The sequence below is a fragment of the Ailuropoda melanoleuca genome, chromosome 2 (assembly GCF_002007445.2).
Source record: "Ailuropoda melanoleuca isolate Jingjing chromosome 2, ASM200744v2, whole genome shotgun sequence".
In the NCBI taxonomy this organism is placed as follows: domain Eukaryota; kingdom Metazoa; phylum Chordata; class Mammalia; order Carnivora; family Ursidae; genus Ailuropoda; species Ailuropoda melanoleuca.
This window is the reverse complement of record NC_048219.1, coordinates 40,234,843-40,241,468: the sequence shown is the minus strand read 5'-3', so window position 1 is coordinate 40,241,468 and position 6,626 is coordinate 40,234,843.

Genomic DNA, 6,626 nt, shown 5'->3' with positions numbered 1-6,626 from the left:
GAAGAATTTGACTTGTGCTTATGAACTGGGATGCAAACAAGCAACTTAGCTGTGGTTTTAATCTTTTAGCTCTCCTACCAAAGTAAAGTTCTTGGTATAGAATAAATTTTCTTAAAGAAAAAATATAAAGATAATGTATTTTTATAATTGGCTAACAACATGCAGTTTATTTTTCCTTAGTTTCAAAATGACATAGTGGCTCTTTAAGCTGAATGTTTCTCATACGAATTTTAAAAATGATTTCCCAGCACCTCCTGCACAAACCAGGTTGGATATTATGTCCTTCTGGCAGTTAGACGATCCATCCTCGTTGTCTGTGGGAAGCAACAATTTTTCTTTTTTGATTACAAATGGAAAATGAAGTTTAATGCTTCCCATACTGGTTATACTGGTTTCCTGCCTTGCTAAGTAGGGTAATAGCCTCGTGGGTGGGGGGAGAACCACCAGTTTCAAGTTATGTCCTGCACAAAGGGGGGGGCGGAAAGTGGTGTACCGTAGTTAAACTAATGATGAAAGAAACTGAGGTGAAATTACAGGAAACTTGAATCAGATACTTAACATATTTAAACCTCAGTAAACTGTAGAGTAGTGTTCTAGTCTGTGTTCATGCATGCAAAGAAGGGAAGAGAACATATAAGTTCAAATGAACACTAAGATAGGAAAAAATAAGTGGCAATAAGTAAAAATGTGAAAAGAAACTAAGAAAGGATTTTATAATAAAGGTGGACTAGAGGAGAAGTTATTTGACGTTCAAAGATGGAAGAGCAGACGATTAAAACTTTGAACTGAAAGGAAACAAGTAATCTTGGGTATTACTTTATGGTGGTGAGCAGAAATTGCTAAAACATGCTCAATTCTTTAGGAAAACAGGATCTGCAGGAAGAAATTGGATGTCCAGAGTAAAGGTCTATGATGGGCCAGACGTTTTACACATATACTCTCTCTCTCTGTCTTCAGGGCAAGAACATGAGTAGTGGTCATTGATCACTGATCAATAACAAGTAGTGATCATTATTATAATCATTTTTATCTTTGAGAAAACTGAGGCTCAGGACATCGGCCCCTTTGCCCAAAGTTGTACAGCTAGGAAAGGTTGGAAGCTGAAACAAGTATTTGTCTTCAAAATCTGTGCCTAAAAAACAAAAAAACCAAAACAACAACCAAAAAAACCCCACTTCAAACAAAAAAACAATTACATCACATTGCTGCTCAAAAGAAATGAGAGAAGAGAGCTGAGGTGGCACAGGGTCGAAGAAATGCGCGGCAGATTTGGCCTGCAGCACCGCTTCCCACTGTTCCTGAGAGCATCATGGTGGGGGGGATGCGAGCAGATAGCAGGGGGGACAAGTGGGAGCTGCAGATGTGCTGGGTGCAGGCCACCTCCTAAAGAATTCTGAGAATAAAACAGTGTAGTAAATTATCAATAACTATTTGATATTGAGTTTTCTTAATGCATTTTTTGGATAATATCTAGAAAAACAGGTCGAATAATGGTCTCAACAAGGCAAGGGCTCATTCTCTAAAATGCTAGATTTAAAAGTTCTAGTTTCTCAGGGTGCCTGGGTGGCACAGCAGTTAAGCGTCTGCTTTCGGCTCAGGGCGTGATCCCGGCGTTCTGGGATCAAGCTCCACATCAGGCTCCTCTGCTGTGAGCCTGCTTCTTCCTCTCCCACTCCCCTGCTGTGTTCCCTCTCTCGCTGACCGTCTCTATCTCTGTCAAATAAATAAATAAAATCTTAAAAAAAAAGTTCTAGTTTCTCAACTGTTGTTTTTTAAATCACCCTCTATATTGGATAATTCCCAACATTTTAAAAAAAAATCAACGAGCTGAAGTAATGCTTAATTTCCCAGCTCACAGTCTATTGGACTCTGTTGTAGGGGCCTCCCTATCACATTTTCTTTAAAGTCGTTCTATTAACAATGACGACAGATAACAGCACTGATATTTCCGTTCAAGAGGCTGATGTATTTTTGAGAGGCTGATGTATTTATTTCTTATGATGTCTGGCAACAGAAATGGATCATACAGAAATTTTTAAAAATAAAAATACAAGGAAATAGAGGCCTCATTTAATTTTGGTTTTGGGGAAAAGTTTTCGTATTGATTCTGGAGGAGGGTTTCCTGCTGACATTCCCAGAGTTAACTGAATTTGCAGTAATTTGCTATTAGTACTCACTATACCTGCTGCCTCCGCTGCTAATGCATATTTTATGAAGCAGGAGGAAGATGTTAGATTTCAATCTGGACGACTGCCAAGTCTAAATCTCTCACCTTGATGTAGCTCTGCTCCACTCCCACTTTTTCAGCCGCCTGTGGCTATTTCCATCTGAACGTCCCATTATTAACTTAAATTCAACAAGTGAAAAATCAAGCTTAGTATTTCAGTCCTCAAATTCTTCCTTGCTGACTTCTTTATTTTTGCTACCAGGACCATGGATCTAGTTGCCCAGACTCAAACTTTCAACTACAATCATGGGAGCTACTATTGATTGAGGGCTTCCCATCTGTTAGGCAATTAGCCAACATATATTTTTGCTTGTTCTTAGCAAGCAAGAGTGCACCTCCAAGCCCCTCCCTTAGAGTCAGTGTTCGGCTTCACGCCACTGGCTCCCAGGGCTGCCAGCCCCACCACCATCTGCCTCGGTCTAAAACTCTGGGAGGTGGATACCAGCATTTTCACTGCTTTGCTTAAGGTGAGAAAGCTTCGGCTTAAGTGAGTTTTGTTATTTATTTAAGGTCACTTAACTAGCTAGTGAGACTAGGACAGCAGGACTCAGACCTGAGACTGCAAACATCCAGAGTCGCTTTGTCACCTCAGACTCCTCCGTGCCCTTTGCCTGGTCATGAAGGCTGTCCCTAAACCATTCCATAGAACTGTCCTCTCCTTTCCGTTTCACTCAGTTCAGCCTCTCACGACCTCTCCCTTCTCCTAGGTGGTCTTTCCGCTCTTTACTAACAGATTCATCTCCTTAATGAGTCACTTCTCATACCCGATGAGCCAAATGAAAAGCCTTCAGGGACGACCCAAGACCTGAGTATGGCTTTCTTGCCCAGACATTCAGGTTACTATCCATGGATCCTTCCAGTCTTAGTTCTAACCACTTATCTTCATGAACACCGTGTTTTATCCAGTCTAGACTTCTTCCTGCACTCTGAACTCCTCTGTCTGTTGAAATTCCACTTAGCAACTTCATAGTCTAGGTATGTGCTACTCCCTTCATGAAGCCTTCCCTGATTCCCTTAAGCCAATAAAGACATTCTGGACTTTTCTTATGAAAACATATTCTAGCCTGGACTGTGGTCACTTGTGTACTTATCATCCCTATAGGATCCCAGTTCCTCTAGAGTTAAACTGTGTGTTACTATTATCTTTGTTGTTAGTAGTTAGGTAACAGTGCAACCAGTGCCTGTGATCTTGCTTAAAAAGTTAAACTGTGTTCAATTTTATTGTTAGGTGCTGTCAGGATATGTGGTCCATGTACTCAAGATGTTTTCAGTCTAGTAAGGAAAACAAAACTATTATTTACAAATTACCTAGAGAACAATCAGGAGCCCGACTCGGAGAGTTGAGAGCAGAGAGAGAACAGAAGGGAAGGAATGGATGGAGAAGGATTTAGAGAAAAGGCAAAACCAGAGTTTAAGGCTGAAAAGTGAAGAAAGTTGCTTTAAGTGGAAGCTGATGTTCTGAGTAGGGAAAAGCATGAGCGAAGGCTCCATGGTGGGGGTGGGCACGGCAGGTCTGGGAAGAAGGATGTCACTTTAGGAACACCTTATTGGGAAGGCAAAATACTAGGAAAGCTCAGGGTGTCTCAAAGTAAAGCAATTCCCTCAAATGTACAGTGTTATTTCTTTTTTAAAAAAAAGTTTTATTTTTATAACCGAGATAAAATTGACAACATGGTGTAAGTTTAAGGTATGCAACACGCTGACCTGATACATTTGTATTTTACAATACGATTACCTCCATGGCGTTAGCTAATGCATCCATCAAAGCTTCCTGTCAGAAGGCTTTCTGTGATGACTGGCATTCTTCCGAGTTAGTCGCTGTTAGTGGGTTTTTACTGTATATTCTTATGCTGCTATATAATGGCTAGAATTCATCATTGACAGTCTGAATTACAGTACATGGCAATCTGCTGTTTAACTGCTTCCTTTTTTGCTTTTTAACTATCATGTTTTAAGGTTTTGATTCCTAACACAGCCTAGGACAGATGGTAACAAATTATCTCATAGATGAGACTTTAGGACTCTAAAAAAATAAAGCCGTTTTTTGTAATGGACTTTGTATGTACTAAGGAATTTTCTTCATTCTGATTTACTCATGCAAAATTGCAATACGATTACCCCTGCTATTGCTCCAAGAGGGGAGATGTTCACAAATGTGTAATGAAAATATGCAGCTCATTTACTTATTGTACTTAAGATCTAATCCAGATTCAAAACTGGCCTATGGAGATAGACAAATATTGGTTGTGATGAATTATTACACAGACATATTCCCACTAAGGCACTACAGAAAAAAAATGAAAATTGACTAATTCATTTTGAAAAGTTACCTTAAAAGCCAGAACAAGCAGAAGGAAAGGAATTTTAAAAGTATAGTTTTTTTTAATGTTTTTTTATTATATTATGTTAGTCACCATATAGTTCATCCCTGGTTTCTGATGTAAAGTTCGATGATTCATTAGTTGCGTATAACACCCAGTGCACCATGCAATACGTGCCCTCCTTATTACCCATCACCAGTCTATCCCATTTCCCCACCCCCCTCCCCCCTGAAGCCCTCAGTTTGTTTCCCAGAGTCCATAGTCTCTCATGTTTCATTCCCCCTTCTGATTACCCCCCTTTCTTTATCCCTTTCTTCCCCTACCGATCTTCCTAGTTCTTATGTTCCATAGATGAGAGAAATCATATGATAATTGTCTTTCTCTGCTTGACTTATTTCACTTAGCATTATCTCCTCCAGTGCCGTCCATGTTGCAGCAAATGTTGAGAATTCGTTCTTTCTGATAGCTGAGTAATATTCCATTGTATATATGGACCACAGCTTCTTAATCCAGTCATCTGTTGAAGGGCATCTCGGCTCCTTCCATGATTTGGCTATTGTGGACAATGCAGCTATGAACATTGGGGTGCATATGGCCCTTCTCTTTACTACGTCTGTATCTTTGGGGTAAACACCCAGTAGTGCAATGGCTGGGTCATAGGGTAGTTCAATTTTTAACTTTTTAAGGGACCTCCACACTGTTTTCCAGAGTGGCTGTACCAACTTGCATTCCCACCAACAATGTAGGAGGGATCCCCTTTCTCCACATCCTCTCCAACAATTGTTGTTTCTTGCCTTGTCTATCTTTGCCATTCTAACTGGCGTAAGGTGGTATCTCAGTGTGGTTTTGATTTGAATTTCCCTGATGGCTAATGATTTTGAACATTTTTTCATGTGTCTGTTAGCCATTTGTATGTCATCATTGGAAAAGTGTCTGTTCATATCTTCTGCCCATTTTATGATTTGTTTATTTGTTTCTCGCGTATTGAGTTTGAGAAGTTCTTTGTAGATCTTGGATACCAGTCTTTTATCTGTAGAGTCCTTTGCAAATATATTCTCCCATTCCGTGGGCTGCCTCTTAGTTTTTCGATTGTTTCCTTGGCTGTGCAGAAGCTTTTTATCTTGATGTAGTACCACATGTTCATTTTATCTTTTGTTTCTCTTGCCTTTGGAGATGTGTCATTAAAAAGGTTGCTTTGGCCGATGTCGTAGAGGTTGTTGCCTATGTTCTNCGTAGAGGTTGTTGCCTATGTTCTCCTCTAGGATTTTGACGGATTCCTGTCTCACGTCGGAGGTCTTTCATCCATTTGGAGTTTATTTTTGTGTATGGTGTGAGAGAGTGGTCAAGTTTCATTCTTTTGCATGTAACTTTTTTTTTTTTTTAAGTACAGGTTCTTGTGGGGGAAAAATAAGACATCAATACATTTTAAAACTATAAAGCATTGACTGTTTTCCCATTTGCTAAATTCTTTTTGATATGAACGACACATCATTTTTTCCCCCTTAAGACTATAGCATTGCTAATTTTCTCCACATGTGTACAGTTTGTCTTTGACCTTTGACAAATGTCCTCCGGGCAGTTCACTTAGCATCCAGGAACAACGCCTCAGCATCATTTCATATGCACACAAAGGGCTGAAAGCTCCGTAAAAATAAATGACCCATGGTACAAGCTACATTAACCAACAGAATAATAAAGATATTTCAGCCCTGTAAATTTTAGTGCCATCCATTCAAAACTGCACTGGGTCACTTTAGCACTAAATTCATAGGAACAAAATAGTAAATACACATGTTTTATTTGTTAAGCTGCCAGGTATATATTTTGTGTAAAAAGTTTGTTAGCCAAGGAAAACCTATTTAAAAGCACATCAGGCAGAGCGTATATTTAAAAGCAGTGTCTCTTTGCAATACGTGATTTTAAGTGTTACAGATACATTTACTATTAAACATCATGTATATTTAATGCGACAGTGTCTACTGCAGTGCCCTAAAAGGCTTTGTTCACTTTATAGTTTCCATTACTGGAGAGCCAACATTCAGTTCTCCCACAATTTTGTAAAGTGCAGCCAACCCACA